The sequence below is a fragment of the Chelonia mydas genome, chromosome 1 (assembly GCF_015237465.2).
Source record: "Chelonia mydas isolate rCheMyd1 chromosome 1, rCheMyd1.pri.v2, whole genome shotgun sequence".
Classification (NCBI taxonomy): Eukaryota; Metazoa; Chordata; order Testudines; family Cheloniidae; genus Chelonia; species Chelonia mydas.
Genome location: NC_057849.1, coordinates 80145382 through 80166067, shown reverse-complemented (window position 1 = coordinate 80166067; position 20686 = coordinate 80145382). Strand labels below are relative to the sequence as shown.

The 20686-nt window shown below is 42.0% G+C and overlaps 1 long non-coding RNA gene across 1 annotated transcript; it reads left to right on the top strand.

Moving 5' to 3' along the window:
• Positions 1-89: 89 nt before the first annotated feature.
• On the top strand, positions 90-19076 carry LOC122463601. Its single transcript, XR_006287111.1, has 3 exons — positions 90-147; positions 18060-18063; positions 18977-19076. It is a non-coding gene; the product is annotated as an uncharacterized LOC122463601 (long non-coding RNA).
• The last annotated feature ends 1610 nt before the right edge of the window (positions 19077-20686 follow it).

Here is a 20686-nt window from a genome sequence, read left to right as displayed (position 1 = left end):
GAAAAGGGCAACAAAAATTATTAGGGGTATAGAACGGCTTCCGTATGAGGAGAGATTAATAAGACTGAGACTTTTTAGCTTGGAAAAGAGACGACTAAGGGGGGATATGGTAGAGGTCTGTCATCCAACAGGTCTATAAAATCATGAGTGGTATAGAGAAAGTAAATAAGGAAGTGTTATTTACTCCTCCTCATAATACAAGAACAAGGGGCCACCAAATGAAATTAATAGGTAGCAGGTTTAAAACACACACAAGAAAGTATTTTTTCACACAATGCACGGTCAACCTCTGGAACTCCTTGCCAGAGGGCGTTGTGAAGGCCAATACTATAATGGGGATCAAAAGGGAGCTAGATAGGTCCATCAATGGCTATTAGCCAGGGTGGGGAGAAATGATGTCCCTAGCCTCTGTTTGCCAGAAGCTGGGATTGGGTGACAGGGCATGGATCACTTAATGATAACTTGTCTGTTCATTTCCTTTGGGGCACCTTTAGCCTTTAGCCACTGTCAGAGGACAGGATACTGGGCGGGATAGACCTTTGGTCTGATCCAGTATGGCTGTTCTTGTGTAAGATGATACTTGGGCCTACTTCTCCCTCCCCCCCCGCCGTCTGTCTTCTCTGCCTCAACACAGGTGGTGAGGAGTAGCAGGGAATGGGCAAAACTTTGGTTCCATTCCTGCACTTCCAATAAGTCTGTGAAGTTCTCATAGGACTTACGGCAAAGTCACAATCTAGTCCACTCTTAGAAATCTTTCCTGCTATTCAGCTTACATTTTCCCTTTTTAGATTTAAACCACTGATTTCAATGGGGTTGGGATTTCACCTAAAGGGAGTATTTCCATTGAGTTCAATAGGACCATTATTACTTGCTATTTATTTTTATTGTGCCAGTTAGTCATGTCAACTAGGTCTCACTATGCTCTCTCTTCAACTATGGTGTCTACATGCGTACACACACACTGTAGATATTTACGCACCCTCATAAATATTTTGAAAGTACGCAGCTCTGATAAAAAAATGCTGGGGAATGAGAAAGTATGACATGTCCAAACTGTCTTCATTTCATACAACCTGCCTTAAAAAAATCCTCCATATCCTTTGGTCCAGAACAATCTCAAACCAAGATCTATTAACACAGTGCAGCCATGAGGATCTGAGCACCATCATTGCCAGGAGGCGTTGGAGATGGATCGGTCATGTGCTTCAGATGGAAACTGATTCCGTCATCAGAGTAGCAATAAGATGGACACCTGAAGGCAAGCGAAAATGAGACCGCCCAGAAACAGACAGGAGAGGAGGAGCTGCGTAAGATAGATGGAGGAGGGGATGAGGATGATAAATATTTTGACATAGTCAAGCTATATAATTCATTTACTCTTACACTGATAAGTGAAACCTTCAAGCCTTTTACAAATTGTGTTACACTGCTTTAAGCGCCCTTCAATTTTTCAATAGCTTTCTGATATTAAGGTACCCAGAACTGAATGCAACATTCCAGATTTGTTAACCAAAGCCCATACAGAGTGGTATATTCACTTCACTGCTCCATGACGAGGTCTGTATATTCAATCCTAAATTGCATTGGCCTAGTTTTTTGCTGCCATACTGCACTGTAAACTCATACCTAATTTGTTGCCCATTATCATCCAAGTGTTTGCATTTCTACCCCAATGAATTAAAGTATGTTGGATTATTTTTCTCCCAGTGTGGAATTGCTTGTATTTTCACTGAGTTTATCATAATCTTTTCTTCACAGATTTCTCATCTCTGTTCTTTTGTGTTACTACTTTGTGCTCATTGATATTTGCAACACCTCATAACTTAGTATCAACTAACAAAGCCATGAACATATTTGGGGTACAAAATATATCGGAAGGACAGAACAGGTCGTGCGGGTGTCGGGGGGTTGGGGAGTGGTACTATATGTAAAAGAAAATGTAGAATCAAATGAAACAAAAATCTTAAATGAATCCACATGTTCCATAGAATCTCTATGGATAGTAATTCCATGCTCTAATAAGAATATAACAGTAGGGATCTATTACTGACCACCTGACCAGGACAGTGATAGTGACAGTGAAATGCTAAGGGAGATTAGAGAGGCTATCAAAATAAAAAACTCAATAATAGTGAGGGATTTCAATTATCCCCATATTGACTGGGTACATGTCACCTCAGGATGAAATTCAGAGACAAAATTTCTCAATACTTTAAATGACACCTTCTTGGAGCAGCTGGTACAAGAACCCAAAAGGGGAGAGGCAACTCTTGATCTAGTCCTGAGTGGAGAGCAGGATCTGGTCCAAGAGGTAACTATAACAGGACAGCTTGGAAATAGTGACCATAATATAACAACATTTAACATTCCTGTGGTGGGAAGAACACCTCAACAGCCCAACACTGTGGCATTTAATTTCAGAAAGCGGAACTATGCAAGAATGAGGAGGTTAGTTAAACAGAAATTAAAAGGTACAGTGACTAGACTGAAATCCCTGCAAGCTGCATGGACACTTTTCAAAGACACCATAATAGAGGCTCAACTTAAAATGTATATCCCAAATTAAAAAACACAGTAAAAGAACTAAAAAAGAGCCGCCGTGGCTTAACAACCATGTAAAAGAAGCAGTGAGAGAGAAAAAGGCATCTTTGAAAAAGTGGAAGTCAAATCCTAGTGAGATAAATAGAAAGGAGCATAAATACTGCCAAATTAAATGTAAAAATATAATAAGAAAAGCCAAAAAGGAGTTTGAAGAACAGCTAGCCAAAAACTCAAAAGGTAGTAAAATGTTTTTTAAGTATATCAGAAGCAGGAAGCCTGCCAAACAACCAGTGGGGCCCCTGGATGATCGAGATACAAAAGGAGCACTTAAAGACGATAAAGTCATCGCAGAGAAACTAAATGAATTCTTTGCTTCAGTCTTCATGGCTGAGGATGTTAGGGAGATTCCTGAACCTGAGCCGTCTTTTGTAGGTGACAAATTGTCATAGATTGAAGTGTCACTAGAGGAGGTTTTGGAATTAATTTGAGAAATTAGTAAAACTTGAGAAAACAGTAACAAGTCACCGGGACCAGATGGCATTCACCTAAGAGTTCTGAAAGAACTCTAATGTGAAATTGCGGAACTATTAACTATGGTTTGTAACCTGTCCTTTAAATCAGCTACTGTACCCAATGACTGGAAGATAGCTAATGTAACACCAATATTAAGAAGGGCTCTAGAGGTGATCCTGGCAATTACAGACCGGTAAGTCTAACATCAGTACCGGGCAATTAGTTGAAACAATAGTAAAGAATAAAATTGTCAGACACATAGAAGAACATAAATTGTTGCGCAAAAGTCAACATGGTTTCTGTAAAGGGAGATCATGTCTTACTAATCTATTAGAGTTCTTTGAGGGGGTCAACAAACATGTGAACAGGGGGGATCCAGTAGACATAGTGTACTTAGATTTTCAGAAAGCCTTTGACAAGATCCTTCACCAAAGGCTCTTATGTAAATTAAGTTGTCATGGGATAAGAGGGGAGATCCTTTCATGGATTGAGAACTGGTTAAAAGACAGGGAACAAAGTGTAGGAATAAATGGTAAATTTTCAGAATGGAGAGGGGTAACTACTGGTGTTCCCCAAGGGTCAGTCCTAGGACCAACCCTATTCAACTTATTCATAAATGATCTGGAGAAAGGGGTAAACAGGGAGGTAGCAAAGTTTGCAGACAATCCTAAACTGCTCAAGATAGTTAAGACCAAAGCAGACTGTGAAGAACTTCAAAAAGATCTCACAAAACTAAGTGATTGGGCAACAAAACAGTAAATGAAATTTAATGTGGATAAATGTAAAGTAATGCACATTGGAAAAAATAACCCCAACTATATATACAATATGGTGGGGGCTAATTTAGCTACAACTAATCAGGAGAAAGATCTTGGAGTCATTGTGGATAGTTCTCTGAAGACGTCCACGCAGTGTGCAGCGGCAGTCAAAAAAGCAAACGGGATGTGAGGAATCATTAAAAAAGGGATAGAGAATAAGACGGAGAATATCTTATTGCCCTTATATAAATCCATGGTACGCCCACATCTTGAATATTGCGTACAGATGTAGTCCCCTCATCTCAAAAAAGATATACTGGCATTAGAAAAGGTTCAGAAAAGGGCAACTAAAATGATTACGGGTTTGGAACAGGTCCCATATGAGGGAAGATACAACAGAAAACCGTCTCGAGCCCCGACCCAGCAGCCTGAGAAAATGACACACCACCCCTGGGCGCCTCTGAGAGGCAATACTTCCCCACACGCAAGCATAGAGTCTGAGTGTAGAAAAGAAACTTTTAATAAAAGGAGGGAAGTAACTGGGCGTTAATTTGGGAAAACACCACAAACAGGGTTCATAAACATAAACCATGATCAAAAGACCCACCCCCAAGTAAGTTGGTCAGTGTCCTTTTCCCCTGAGGTTCTTAAGTCCAGCAACCCAAAAGTCCCTTTCACGTGCCCAACCCTTCTCTGCACCCCACTCACAGTTGCTATCCTTGGTCAGTGCAGACCCAGAATTCAGAGGTGTATTTGCAGAGTTCACCTCCTTCCACCACCACCCCCCCCGGCCGAGTGGAGCGTGTAAAGAGGCACCTTACTCACTCCGCTTCTTGAGCACTCGCTCACCGCCTCTCTCTGTGGAGCTCTGCTCTGGCCCTCTCCGCCAGTCGCCCTGTTGGCCTTGCCTTTCTGCCAACCACCCTGCTGGCTGCTCCTCTCTGCCGGCCGCACCTCTCCACCAGCCGCCCTGCTGCACCGTCCGCCTCACCAGCCACTCGTTTGCCGACTATCAGTCACCTTCTGCTGCCACCTGCCTCTCTGCTGTGACCTCCTCAAATCAGTCTCTTAGTAATTTTCAGCTCTTTGCAGGCTGGGCAGAAACACAGTCCTACCACAACACGGTTTCAGCTCTGACTGAGCATTTAAAATAATAAAGAAGCTCCTAATGAACCCTATTTAGCTCTTTCTTTGAACAGTGGGGAGGAACAAATGTAACCACTCCAAAGAGGATTCTTGGGGAGGCTTTGCAGCCTCCTGGCTCGGACACCAAGCCCCACCCCTCTTACTTTCACAGGGCTCTGGCATTTGAGCCCCTGGCTTAAGGGGGTTCTTTCAACTGAGGGTGACCCCCTTATTTGGGACAGGTTAAGCACAGTCCTGCTTCCCTGTATTCCTACAGTAATTACAAGATAGGTATTTCACTACCCCTGCATTCAGTACTAAGGTGATTTGTAACCCAACACCAGCCAAAGTTGATTACTTTTACAACACTCTATCTGCCGAATATCTAAGTAGGGCAGGAGCAAAATGGATTTACATAAACATACCCAAAGTCTCTCCTCCTCCCAGCTAGCCATCAGGGAAGCATTCATTCAGATCTTGCTTACATCTGAATTCTTTTCCTCCACTGATTTCATAATTCTTCTAAGAAAGTTCTCTGGCATGATTTGTTCTGTATAAGCCCATTCTGCTTGATACTCATAGTTCTGTTATATTCTAAATGGATAATAACTCTTGTCCCATTATTTAAAGACATTAGACTTGCCAAACAGTATTTGCCAGAATTACAGTACTACTTTCTAAATTGGTAGTCTCCCCCCAACACACACACACCCCATTTAGAAAAATCAGTGATTTCTGATCATCCAGCCTACTTTTTCTTGCATTTCATTTCCCTGTTCATAGAGTGTATAAAAGCACTTACTCTAAAGATCTCTGACTCGAATAAAGTAGTTCATTTTTGTTTTGTTTTTGCTCTTAGCTATTCTTTTAAGCCTCAAACGATTCTTCGTAATCTTGTTCAGTTGCCTCTGCCATTGTCCCATTCATGTGTTGGTTTCTATTTTGTTTTGTTCTTTTAATCCTCAGATCTTTGAACAGTCCTTCATTTAGCCAGATTGGATACTCCTTATTTTCTTTTTCAGTTAATTTTTTTCCTTTATTGAAACATCCTCTTCTATCCTCCAGTCTTCTTCTGCATGAGATTGAATAATTCCTCCCATTGCACATTGTTCAGATTTCTTAATTCTCTAAAGTATGCTTTCTTGACATTTGATACCCATGCAGTAGTGCAGTCTGTGAACGCTTTCCATACTGTATTAAACTAGAGTAGCTCATAGTTGCTGATCACATGATTCCTTGTTCTCAGTCTCAACATTAGCAATAAGCATAAGCAGGCTAACTCTGGTTGGATTTTTTCTTTTGTCTTGTGTCACTTAAGAGGCTCATGCATGATGCATCTTACTCCTTGTATTTGTTACCCAGTGGAGGTCATTGCAGTTGAGATTCCCTCATCAGGACAGTATTCTAGGCTTTCAAGTACCTCAAGAACTGATCTACAAATGCATCATTCATTCTCTCTAGGTCCTGGTGTTATATAGTTAATGCCCACTCAGACTTTTCTCATTTTTCTCACTCTTTTCATCCTTTAGAGAATTTCAAAACCATGCTCCACAAGTACTGCATATGCTTTTGAAAGTGCCACCTTTTTTGTCTCTCTGCTATAGAGCCCATCTATGACATTTATATTACAAAAATCCAATGAGTCACAGACTATCGTGTAGCATCACTTTTAAAGTTATTACTATTAAAATCCTAACATTACCACAAAGGTTCATGTGCAAGGGTAACAATTTTCAGGGTGAGCTCTGTAACTCCCGCTTATTTCACCCTACTCTTTGCTTTTTGTGTGTAGACATTATAGTACATTAATACTCCACTTGTTATTTGCCTTCTGTTTCCTAGCAACTTCATCTGCTGCCTTATTTTGTATGATGGAAGTATAGATCTTTTGTAGTTAAGCAAAAGCTACTCAACTCACTACTTTCTACTTAGTTAAACCCAACATAGTTAGAACCAAGCTATCCCTTCTGCATAAGTGAGGACCATTTCACCCAAACAAGCAATCTTACATCATTGCTGAAAATATTCCAGCATTCCATGAAACCCAGACCCTCTTTGCAGTCAGTCTCTCAGCATGTGGTTGGCACCATAAAAACTTCAGAAAAGAATACTAATATCCACTTAGTCTTCAGTTGTCTCCCAGAGTCCACAAAGCCATCTTTGATGTGCTGGATCTCTTTGCCCATGATGGTTGTTACTCCATGTGCTACAGTTAGTGGGAATTCCCCAGTATGCACACCCTGCAGGTGAGATAGGTTGAATAAACTTTTTTAATTTTGGAATTTCTCACAGAATGGGAATTCCAAGTTCCAACCAGTCCTACCCAAATGTAGGATGAGACAATGGCAGTATTTTCTTATATTGTAGATAAGGAATACCGCAATATATTAGACACCATACATGACTGCTTCTTGGAGCAACTTGTCCTGGAACTCATAAAGGGAAAGGACTACATCAAGAATTGCCTAAGTGGAGCACAGGATCTGATCCTAGTGATGCATATAGCTTGGACCATAATGTAATAAATGTAACATCTTTGTAAGGGGGAAATGCCAAAGAAACTTCAAAAAGGGGGAACTACACAAATAACGAAGCAGATACTTTTTAACTTGTTAAACTTAATAGACAAAAATGAAATGCGTGAAAACTGCATGGAGATTATTTAAAACCATAGAGGCTCAAACTAAATGTATACCCCAAATTAAAAAAAATGGACAAAAAATGCTATCATCACTAAACAGCAGAGTAAAAGAGGCTGTTAGAGGCAAAAAGTCAAATCCTACTGAGGAAAATAGAAAGGAACATAAACTCTGTCAAGTGTAAAAATATACGAAGGCAGGCCTAGAAACAATTTGAAGAACTACCACCTAAAGACAAAAACACCAAACATTTTTTAAGAGTACATCAGGAAGTCTGCCAGACAGTCAAAGGAGTCACTGGATGATCGAGATGCTAAAGGAGCACTCAAAACAGACAAGGCCGCTGTGAAGAAGCTAAATGAATTCTTTATATCAGTCTTCACTGCAGAGGATATGGGGGAGATCCCTACCCCCAAGCCATTTTTTTAGGTGACAAATCTGACGAACTGTCCCAAATAGAGGTGTCGGTAGAGAAGGCTTTGGAACTTCACCAGGACCAGATGGTATTCACCCAAAAGTTCAAGGAATCCAAATATGAAATTGCAGAACTACTAACTGTGGTATTACTTCTGGGGAAATTTGGTACCACTGCATGTGCATAATTAACAAGCCATATTATTTTTTTGTGCAGTAAAAAGCTTCTGCTGGAAAGTTGCTGTAGTTCTGCCTTTTGCCCACCAGAGGGCACTGAGGCAGTAAAAGAGAGCAGCAGCTCCCAGCCTGCTAGGGAAGAGAAAGAGCCTGCCTTCTTCACAGCACCTGTCAGGCCAGGTAAGGAAACATGGGCTATGGGGAGACAGACAGCATGGGGCTGCTGTGGGGTCAGACAGGGCTCATAAGGGATAATGGGGGAGGAAAGACCTGGGTAGGGGCTTAATGAGAGTGGAGGCACAGGACCACGGGGGGGGGGGGGGGGAGGGAGGTGCAGGACCACATGGTGACAGGGACGGGGGTGCAGGGCCACATAGGGACAGAGGGTGGCTGAGTGGTAGTGGAGGGATACTGTGGATAAGGGATACAAGGAGACATGGGGGTGTGGGGACAGGGGCAGATGTGCCTGACTGAATGGGAGAGGCTAGGGGTCAGCCAGGATCTGCATAAGGGAAACTCCCCAACAACCTGATGATCTTAATGGTCCCTTCTGACCTTAAAGTCTATTACTCTAACCCCTCCCCCCCCCCAAAAAAACCCCTATTCTATACTTTTCCCATCAATACCCAACAACTCTCCAAGTTCACACCCAGGCTCCTTCCCAGCAATTATTTCCCTCTCCCTTGGCTCCTCTGTTACCCCTGACTCCCCCAAGCTTTTGCACTGCTTCTGAGGGGTACAGAAAATATGGTTCTATATTGTAGTTTAAATAAATTACTCAGAGTTCTGTATTAATATGCCTATTAAAGAATCTATTTGTCAAAAAACATTTCCTGAATCTTTTTTGTTGTCTGTATTGTTATAGACATACTTGCTGATGGGTATTTTTAAATAAATGACCAAAAATAATTGAAACTGGTGTGATTATATTGTGTTATTTTGACAAATAAAATATGCAGAATTTTGCAGAATTTGAAAATATTGTGTGCAGAATTTTTAGGCACAGAATTCCCCCAGGAGTACTGTGGTATGTAACCTATTGCTTAAATCTGCCTCTGTACCTGATGACTGGGGGTGGGGGTAGCTAATATAATGTAGATTTTTAAGACTCCAGAAGTGATTATGGGGATTATAAGCCAATAACTTTGGTACCAGGCAAATTTGTTGAAACTATAGTAAAGAACAGAATTATCAGACAGATAAATACAGTATGTTGGGGAATTGTCAATATGACTTCTGTAAAGGGAAATCTTGCCTTGCCAATTAGAATTTTTGTAATTACAGAAAATTTGGGTCTAATTCTTGGCCCTAATGAGGTTCCTTCACAGCACTCTGGCTGCACAAAGCACTCTTAAACCTGGCCTAAGTGGCCAGCTGGTGCAGGAGAATCTTTGGGATGGTGAAAAGTTGGTGTAATCAGTTTTATGCCACCTGCCTATGACCCTCCCTTATAGGGTCATGCCAGTATGTGGCCAGACCATACCGTACCCAGACATTTTACAGGCTGCCATAAACAGGGGCTGACCTAAACCCCAGCCCCACTGATCAAATGGCAATAAAGTCACCTTTGCCTCTCCCCAGGTGCTGAGCTCAGCAGCTGTCTACCTCAACTGCCCTATACTCACAGTTAGAAAACAAACAGGAACTTTACTGGCTGTTTGCATTTATTCCTTTTGTGGTTGCCACTGGCAACGAGACTATTAAGATGTAGAGAATATAATAAAATATCTATTTTAATCAGCAGAGAATATATTGCTTTGCCAATTATACAAATATATTAGGGACAGAGTAAGTGAAAAATACGGGCTTTTAAAACTGGTTCTATTCTGTACAGATGGAATCTTCTATCATAGTGATTAGATTATAGGAACAATAAATGAGTGGCTGTCACTTAAATCATTATGTATCTCCTAGTTTTGCAGAATAGCATCTGCTCTATGATTGTGATTTGTGTCTGTGAAGAAAGACCCTGAGGAATAAAAATGCATCTTATATAATGAAAGCATATTTTTGAATGACAGAAGACTATAGGCCATATTCTGCTGCCATTACACAATGGAAGTTCACTGCAAGACATCATTTAATTTAAAGGAAAACCATTCGTCAGTACAAAATGGTGCAATTTTTTGAGAATTTAAGTTACACAAAGAGGGAAAGAAAATATGACAAACGAAGAGCCCAAAGTAAAGAAACCAAAACCTTTTCATTTCCCAAGAGACAATACAGATACCCACTATATCCAACAGGTGCTTGGGTTGGACAGGTGTCATTCTCCCTGGCTACAGTGGTTTGCAACACGAAAGATAAGATTTGATGTCAGAAGCCTCCTCCTTAAACTTAGAGCCTGATTCTCCTCTTCTGTGTTGTGTAAATCGGGAGTACATCCACTAAAGCTAATAGAATTACACCAGCATAAAAGTGCATGAAGAACAAGGCCCAGGAACTGGAGTATTGGCTTGTTAGTGATCTATTACATTCAAAGGAAGCAGTTATCGTCAATTAAGCAATCCTGTGGAGAGATGGAGGTATTCCATATGACAATCCATCTATTATTTTCATACCTTTACTAACTTTGTTATACATCAACTAATATTAGAGCTGTATTAAAAATACTGGCAGATTTTATTGTATTTAATTAATTTTCTTACTTAAAAAAATACAATGCAGTTATTACAATTATTAGGAAGTGAGACTTTGCCCCATGTTTCCACAAAAGATTTTTTCTGAGAAAGTAACATCTGAGGTTGTTGGAGCTTTAGTCCTAAAATCAAAAGCAAGCGGTTCTGGCAAAAATCAAAACAAAGTTTTTTGATGTTTTCTTTTCAATACACAAGTGGGGCTTAGGAGCCTAAGGCTGGATCTACAAGAGGATCTAGAGACTCAGCATTACAATGCCGAACTTTTAGACACTCTGACATGTAGTAGAATCCACAGCCTTGAATTAGGGAGCCTGTACAATACAGGGGGAGAGGAGAAGCTAAAATGCTGAATTGGCCACCTCACCTAATCAACAGGAAGTGGTGATGGGGAAGGGTGTGGCATCACAGCATGCCTACCAGATCAGGACCCATACAGAATAACAGTGGTGCCCTTATACCCAATAGTCCAGTGATTAGCACAGTCACCAGACATGTAGGAGATCTGATTCAAATCTCTCATCTGCCTGACGTAGAGCAATGACTTGAACTCCGGTCTAACACCTACCCTCATTTATGGGATATTTTGGGGCATCTCTCTCAATGTGTTCTCAGCTATTCCACTTTGTATAAATAATTAGTTAGAAATTGGGCCAGAGAGGGAATGACTGACTTTCAAGCCCAGTGGTTAGGGCACTCACAGAGGAGGAGGTGGGAGACTAGTGCAGTACTTAAAGTATTTTATACGAAGTGGAATAGCTTCAACAGGGAAGCTTGTGGGAGACACAGGCCATAGCTCAGGGCACTTTCCTGGGAGGTGGGAGACCTGGATTCAAGTCAGTTTCGACATCAGGTAAAGGGAAGCTTTGAAGCAAGGTTTCCCACATTGTGGGTGAGTGTTCCAGGTATAAAGGGGGTAGCACCTCTTGCTGGGCTGGAGGTTGGGAAATCCAGTAGATTTGATCTGAACACACCTACTCACTCACACCGTGCAACTGAAAAAGGCAGGGGGAATGCTTAATTTGAAAATCCCACCAGGACTTAGGTAGGTGCTAGGTGAGGCAGCTGAGAGTATGGCCACTACCAGAAGTTTAAGCACCTAGAAAACTTTACAAACAAAAGTTTAGGTGCCTAAAGGATCACGCAGCTGATGAACAAGGATTCTGAGGATCTAAATTTTGGATTTACGTGCCTGAAAAGGCAGTTAGATGTCCAAATCCCCTTGTAGTATAGCCCCCAAGTCACCTAGGTGACTTTGAAAATTTTACCCAAAGGTGCCTAGATGCAGATGATAATGGAAGAACCTGAATAGAATAGACCTCAACCAGTCTTGAGCCAGAAGTCTTCAGACATGAAAATCCAGAATACCCAGCAGTGAACCTGATAGCACTCTTTCCTGAAGAGCACAAGTGAATCCTGGCCCTACTGAAATCAGTGGCAGTTTTGAAACACATGAGAAGTCATTGAGAAAAGGCTTCATTTGTAAAATACCTTAAATTGTGAAATGCAAAAAAGAAAACCAAGACTTTCCCAGAAATAATCTTTATTTAACTAATTAGGGCAGAGCTTTCCCTCTGTGTGACATGCACCGTGCAGATTTTAAAAAAAGCAAGTCTAACACAGCATCTGTGGCTGCAGGACTAAATAAATAGGATAGGACATAAAATCTTAGCTTTGACGGTTTGGTTTTGTAATATTAATTAAATGGTTTCTCTGAACTATTGCTATAATATACAATTAATCTAAACAGTTCAGAATGTTGTTAATATCAATAACCTGTTGCTATGATTCTATACTCATTTTAAATTCTCATTTAGGTTACTCACTGTTATTTACCACTAATCAATGCAGGGCAGAAAAAAAATTTGGAATATATTTTATTTACTACCCCATGACAATTTCTAGAAGGACTCAATGGGCCTCACATCCATCATTTTACCCCCCTGCTAGGAGGTCAGCGGGGAAAAAGCAAAGCATTTTCCAACCCTGGGATTAACAGTAGATAAAGGTTTTTGGTAGGGTTTTTGTTTTTTTTTAAATATACTTGGTTACTAAATGTTGGAGATCTTTAAAAAGTTACATATACGCTACACAATCAAGAAATCTCATTCAATGAGAGCATGATGCAATGTGAAGGAAGGCACTTTCATTATTTATGGCTTGATCCTGAGAAGTGAGGACTTAAATGGTAGTTTTAGGACTTCCGCACCTCCTAGGATCAGGCTTTTGGAATAGAGATGCCAAATGGGAATTTCTACAATGGGAAATTTACGAGTGTCACTATTCTGGCATAATAATGCCATTGTAGTTATACCAGTATCCCTCCCCATGTCAGCACTCTTATTCTGAAAGGTACAGTTGTATAACTACAGTGATGATATTATACTGGAATGTATACAAGCCCTAGGAAGAGATTTGGTGATTTATCATTCCCTAACCGGGAACTGAAACGTAAGAGGAAGAACACGTTCAGTCTAGCTTTTGAGGGGGAGGGGAGAAATGCACTTTTAAAAGCTTGTTTCGGGGGGTTGCAGGAAATCAGCTACTGCTATGTGAATGCTGGAATACTCTTCCCCATCCTTTTAATTAACTGCAGTACTGAGCAAGAGCCCTACTTGCTTTACTCATGCAAGTGACCCCATTGACTTGAATTAAACTACCTGCAAGATTAAGAACAGAAGGATTAGGTTCCAGGTGTGGAAAATCCATTCCATTCTTTGTCTAATGCAAATAGAACAGTTGTCAACTTGATTTATCTGCACAGAGCCTGGGACTATGGGGCCCTGATCCTTGATTGTATTGCAGTACACCTGACAAACCTCAAAACTAACAACTCCCAAGAGGGTGATTTGGTTGTAGGGTGACCAGACAGCAACTGTGAAAAATCAGAACAGCGAGTGGGGTGGTAATAGGCACATATATAAGACAAAGCCTCTAAAATCAGGACATCTGGTCACCCTATTTGGTATGGAAATGGGATAATAGCTGCTCTAACAAAAGTACATATACTGATTAGAGTTAGGAGGTTTTGCTCAAACAGAAAGTTTTACCTTAACTAGTGGAACCTAAGAGCTGCCACAGTTTGCTATTTTGATCTTCATATCCTTTTATTCTCTTACTTACTGAGGCCAAGATTCTGCCACCCTTTACTGGTGCTCTGTATGCATCATGGCAACTCTTGCATTACAGGGTGTATACACACAATAAATGCCAGGCCAAATTCTGTACTCAGTTTACACTAATGTAAAGCTGGAGTGACTCTGAATTTAGTAAATCACTTCAGCCTTATCCAAGTGTAACTGGAAAGCAGAATTTGACCTGGAATGTCATGTAAAAGTTATTTTAGAAATAAGTAGGCCAGCAAATATTTTATTGCTGTTTTTATTTAATACATGGAGAATCCTATACAAGATACCACTCCTATCACACAACCTAGTGCACAGAGGCTAAAGTATACCTAAATATACTGAGTGCAATTCTGCTCCACCTTTATAGGCAGGTGTGACAGTCTATGCCTCTAGGGTCAGGGCAGCGCAGCCTAGCAGCCAGAGTCTATAGGGGTGGGGCACCCACCAAGGGGTGTGGCAGCCCAGGTAGGGGGGCCCGGGCCCTCCCAACTCCACCGGGCCCCGACCCAGGGCCCTAACAGTGGCGTAGCAACTTGCCACTGACTCAGCGGGGAGGGGTGGGGTCCTACCAAAACACACTGAGGTTTCCCAGGTGGGAGGTACCACTCTGTCACCCTCCCTGGGTCACTTCCTACCAGTGTCTGTGCTGGGGTCTCCCATGAGACTTTGGGTTCTCCATGGTCACCTGGGCCAGTCGCCTCCTGTGGCTCCTCCAGTCGCCGGAGTTCAAGTGGGCCCAGGGAGGCTTTGATTCCTGGTGTGCTCAGGCGCTATGGCTAGCCCTCCGCAGGAGCTCCCCAGACAGGTCCTTCCCCTGCAGTCTCCAGCCCAGAATGAGCTGGGCTTCCTCCCTTTATACTACTAGAGCATTTGGAGCATACCCAGTCCTGCCAGGGAAGTGGGACTTCCGCTGTCAAAAATATGGGCTTAACCCTGTCTGGGCTAGTGCAGGGTAAGCAGACCCCGTTACAGAAGGCTACAACCATCAAGCAACTATTTTTGTCAGTTTGAATGGTCACGAAAGGCAGGTCTTTTCTTGCCTAAAGGATGTTTAGAATTTTGTCAGTAAATCAATGTGCTTAATGCATGTGTACTAATAATGCAAAATTTTAAAATTTGTAGTAGGGCTGTCGATTAATCACAGTTAACTCACGCAGTACTCTCTGTATTGCTGTACAGGTCACCTGGACTTTTTTTTTTCCTTTTTAAACACACACACACACACACACACAGAGGCAGACTTGGCACAGCTAGAGGCATTGCACATGCACCATCAGTGCTAAATCCTAAGTATAAGCATAAAGTGGTTTGACTTTGCAAAATGTCCATCTCAAAGATCTGGCCTTCCTTCAGTTGCTCATCATATATTCAGAAGCTCTTTGGCCATGTCACCAGGATGGACAAAAATACCACAGCACACCATGCTCTCAGACTCTTCATTGGTATTCTAAGGGATGCCTTCCTTGGCACTGACCATGGGGCTGCACAGAGACTAATAGATTTTCAGGACTGAACCATCCTGGGAACCACAGGCGCCAACTTTCTGCCCCAGGCCTCGCCCCCACCCCATCCCTTCCCCCAAGGTATCGCCCCGCTTTGCCTCTTCCTGCCCCCACCACACCCTTTCTCCCAAGTCCCCACCCCTACTCTGTTCCATCCCCTCCCCCGAGCACGCTGTGTCCTCACTTGTCATCCCTCCCCCACAAGCCTCCTGCATGTTGCAAAACAGCTGATTGCAGCTGGCAGGAGGTGTGGGAAGAGGGGAGAAGCACTGTGAATGAGATTATGGTATTTGGAGGAGGGAAATTTAGCTTTATTAGAAACTGGAGAACCTTATGGGAAAAGAAGAGCCTATACAGGAAGGGTGGACTCCACCTACACCAAAATAGAACCTGATTGCTGACATATAAATTAAAAAGGTCACAGAGGAGTTTTTAAACCAAGGTCTGGTGGAAAGCCAACAGGTGCAGAGGAGCACATGGTTTGGACAGAGACATTTATTAATGGGGATACTCTATATCCTACTGAAGAGGAGAGGATAAGAGATGATAAAGTACAGGTAGGAACTGAGGAGAAGCAGTCAAATTAAAGAGTCCAATTCAAATCACATCACATGAAGGCAGACAACTAAATATTGACAAATTGTATCAGCACATGTATAAAAATGCAAGAAGTCTAAATACCAAGATGAATGAACTTGAGTGCTGGTATTAAATGAGGCTATTGATATAATAGGCACATATAACAGAAACTTGGTGGAATGAGGATAATCAATGGGACATGGTAAAACCAGGGTACAAAATATATATGAATGACAGTAGGTTGCACTGGTGGGAGAGTGGCACAAAGGATAGAATCAAGTCTAGTAAAAAATCTTAAGTGAATCAAACTGTACCATAGAAACTCTATAGACAGACATTCCATGCTTGAAAAATAAGAGTATAGCAGTAGAATATGATACCAACCACCTGACAAGGCTGGTGACAGTGACTGAAACACTCAGGGAGATTAGAGAGCCTACAAAAAACAGAAGTGGAGGACTTGTGGCACCGTAGAGACTAACAAATTTATTTGAGCATAAGCTTTTGTGAGCTACAGCTCACTTCATCGGCTATCATATTGTTTTTCAACTCAGTAGTGTTGGCTTATCCCACAGGGTGTTTTCCAACCCAGTCGCCCTGTGGGGCAAGGCAGCAGATCCTCTTGGTCACCACCATATAGGTGGCCTCTGGTGGGCACCGCGGGAAGGTTAAGGATCTGTTATTCTCGCTGCCCCAGTAACTAGACCAGAGTAGGAGGATCAGTGGCGAACCACGTCTTTTCCCCCTAAACTGTGCAGACTAGTGAAAGAATCAGCGAACCTCAAGAGGAGAGGTGCAACCTCCTTATCCAGCCGGAGCCCCGGCCGCTCGGGAGGAGACAACCCCAGCTCCTCAACGAAGCTGCTTCTTCCTGCCTCAAGAGCCCGACTCCCCAAAGTAGAACACTTTAAGAGAGTCAAAAAATAGAAAACCCAGTAATAATGGGGGATTTCAACTATCCCCATACTGACTGAGTACATGGAACCTCAGGACAGGATGCAGAGATAAAATTTCTAGACACCATTAATGACAGCTTCTTGGAGCAGCTAGTCCTGGAACTCACAAGGGGAGAGGCAATTCTTGATTTAGTCCCAAGTAGCACATAGGATTGGGTCCTGAACAGCTTAGTAATAGCAACTATACCCTGATTAAACTTAGCATCCTTGTAGGGGAAGGGATACTAAATAAACCCACCACAGTAGCATTTAACTTCAACAAGGGGAACTACACAAAAAGCAAGGAGGCTAGTTAGATGGAAGTTTAAAGGAACAGTCACAAGAGTGAAACGCCTGCAAGCTGCATGGAAACTTTGAAAACACTGTAATAGAGGCTCAGATTAAATGTATACACCAATTTAAAAAAATAGTAAGAGGAGCAAAAAAATGCCATTATGGCTAAAGAGAGTAAGAGGTGATTAGAGACAAAAATTGGAAGTCACATTCTACCGAGGAAAATAGAAAGGAGCATAAGCTCAGGCAAGTCAAGTGTAAAGGTATAATTAGACAGGCGAAAGAAGAATCTGAAGAGCAACTAGCAAAAGAAATGAAAACTGACAGGAATTTTTAAAGTACATCAGAAGCAGGAAGCTTGTCCCCCCTCCCACAAAAATATCAATGGGGCCCCTGGACAATAGAGGTGCTAAGGGGGCATACAAAGAAGACAAGGCCAGGGCAGAGAAGCTCAGTGAATTCTTTGTATCAGTCGTCATTGTAAAGGATATGGGGGAAATCCTCACTCCCATGCTGTTCTTTTAGGTGACACATCTGAAGAACTGTCCCAGACTGAGGTGTCAATACAGAAGGTTTTAGAGAAAGTTGATAAAAATCAAAATAGTAATAAGTCTTTACCCAAGACTTCAAGGAACTCAAATATTAAGTTGCAGGACTACTAACTGTGTTATGTAACTTCTCTCTTAAATCTACTTCTGGTAGCTAATGTAATGCTGACTTTTAAAAAGGGCTCCCAAGGCTATCCTGGCAATTACAGAACAGTAAGCCTAACTTCAGTACCAGGCAAATTGGTGAGGCATGATTTCCCATTTCAAGAGCTGGGTTGACTCTTCTCCAACATATTGTATTAGTGTCTGATAATTCTGTTGTTTCCTACAATTTTAAACAACAATCTACTAGAATTTTCTGAGGGTATCAACAAACATGTGGACAAGGGTGATCCAGTGCATATAGTGTACTTGGACTTTCAGAAAACCTTTGACAAGGTCCCTCACCAAAGGCTCTTAAGAAGAGTGAGTAATCATGGGATAAGAGAAAACATCCTCTCAGGTTAGTAACTGGGTAAGAGATAGGAGATAGAGGGTAGAAATAGGTGGCCAGTTTTTACAATGGAGAGAGGATCTGTACTGGGACCAGTCCTGTTCAACATGTTCCTCAATGATCTAGGAAAAGAGGTAAACAGTGGGGTGGAAAAGTTGGAAGAGGATACAAAATGACTCATGATAGCAGTCATCTTTAGATTTAACTACGTTACAAAGGGAGCTCACAAAACTGGATGACTGGGCAACAAAGTGGCATATGAAATTCAATGTTGATAAATGCAAAGTAATGCATGTTAGAAATACAATACATATAAAACAATAGAGTTTATATCAGCTGTTACAACTCAAGAAAGATCTAGAAGTCATCACTGATGTTTTTGAAAAACTATCTGCTCAATAAGCAGCAGCAATCAAAAAAGCTAACAGAATTTTAGGAACCATCAAGAAAGGGATAGATAATAAGACAAAATATATCATAATGCCACTATATAAGTTTATGGTACACTCACGCCTTGAATATTGCATGCAGTTCTAGTCACTGCATCTCAAAATAGAGATATTAGAATTGGAAAAAGTAAGACAAGAGCAACAAAAATGATTAGGAGTATGGAACAGCTTCCATATGAGGAGAAATTAGAAAGACTGGGACTGTTCACCTTAGAAAAGAGATAACTAGAAGGATGTGATAGAAGTGGGGAGAAAGTGACAAGGGAAGTGTTATTTACCCCTTCACATACACAAGAACCAGGGGTCACCCAGTGAAATTAATAGGCAGCAGGTTTAAAAAACAAAGTCAACTTGTGGAACTCATTGCTAGGGGATGTTGTGAAGGCCAAAAGTATTACAGGGTTCACAAAAGAACTAGATAAATTAATAGATCCATCAATGGCTATTAGACAAGATGGTCAGGAATGCAACCCCATGCTCTGGGTATCCCTAAACCTCAGACTTGACAACAAGGGATGGATCACTCAATAATTATCCTGTTCTGTTCAATCATAGAATATCAGGGTTGGAAGGGACCTCAGGAGGTCATCTAGTCCAACCCCCTGCTCAAAGCAGGACCAATCCCCAATTAAATCATCCCAGCCAGGGCTTTGTCAAGCCTGACCTTAAAAAGCCTCTAAGGAAGGAGATTCCACCACCTCCCTAGGTAACGCATTCCAGTGTTTCACCACCCTCCTAGTGAAAAAGTTTTTCCTAAGATCCAACCTAAATCTCCCCCACTGCAACTTGAGACCATTACTCCTTGTTCTGCCATCTGCTACCACTGATAACAGTCTAGAGCCTTCCTCTTTGGAACCCCCTTTCAGGTAGTTGAAAGCAGCTATCAAATCCCCCCTCATTCTTCTCTTCTGCAGACTAAACATCCCCAGTTCCCTCAGCCTCTCCTCATAAGTCATGTGTTCCAGTCCCCTAATCATTTTTGTTGCTCTCCGCTGGACTCTTTCCAATTTTTCCATATCCTTCTTGTAGTGTGGGGCCCAAAACTGGACACAGTACTCCACATGAGGCCTCACCAGCGTCGAATAGAGGGGAACGATCACGTCCCTTGATCTGCTGGCAATGCCCCTACTTATACATCCCAAAATGCCATTGGCCTTCTTGGCAACAAGGGCACACTGTTGACTCATATCCAGCTTCTCATCCACTGTAACCCCTAGGTCCTTTTCTGCAGAACTGCTGCCGAGCCATTCGGTCCCTAGTCTGTAGCGGTGCATGGGATTCTTCCATCCTAAGTGCAGGACTCTGCACTTGTCCTTGTTGAACTTCATCAGATTTCTTTTGGCCCAATCCTCCAATTTGTCTAGGTCCCTCTGTATCCTATCCCTACCCTCCAGCGTATCCACCTCTCCTCCCAGTTTAGTGTCATCTGCAAACTTGCTGAGGGTGCAATCCACAGCATCCTCCAGATCATTATTGAAGATATTGAACAAAAACGGCCCAAGGAAAGATCCTTGGGGCACTCCACTTGATACCAGCTGCCAACTAGACATGGAGCCATTGATCACTACCCATTGAGCCCGACAATCTAGCCAGCTTTCTCTCCACCTTATAGTCCATTCATCCAGCCCATACTTCTTTAACTTGCTGGCAAGAATACTGTGGGAGACCATGTCAAAAGCTTTGCTAAAGTCAAGGAACAACATGTTCACTGCTTTCCCTTCATCCACAGAGCCAGTTATCTCATCATAGAAGGCAATTAGATTAGTCAGGCATGACTTGTCCTTGGTCAATCCATGCTGACCATTCCTGATCACTTTCCTCTCCTCTAAGTGCTTCAGAATTGATTCCTTGAGGACCTGCTCCATGATTTTTCCAGGGACTGAGGTGAGGCTTTCTGGCCTGTAGTTCCCAGGATCCTCCTTCTTCCCTTTTTTAAAGATGGGCACTACATTAGC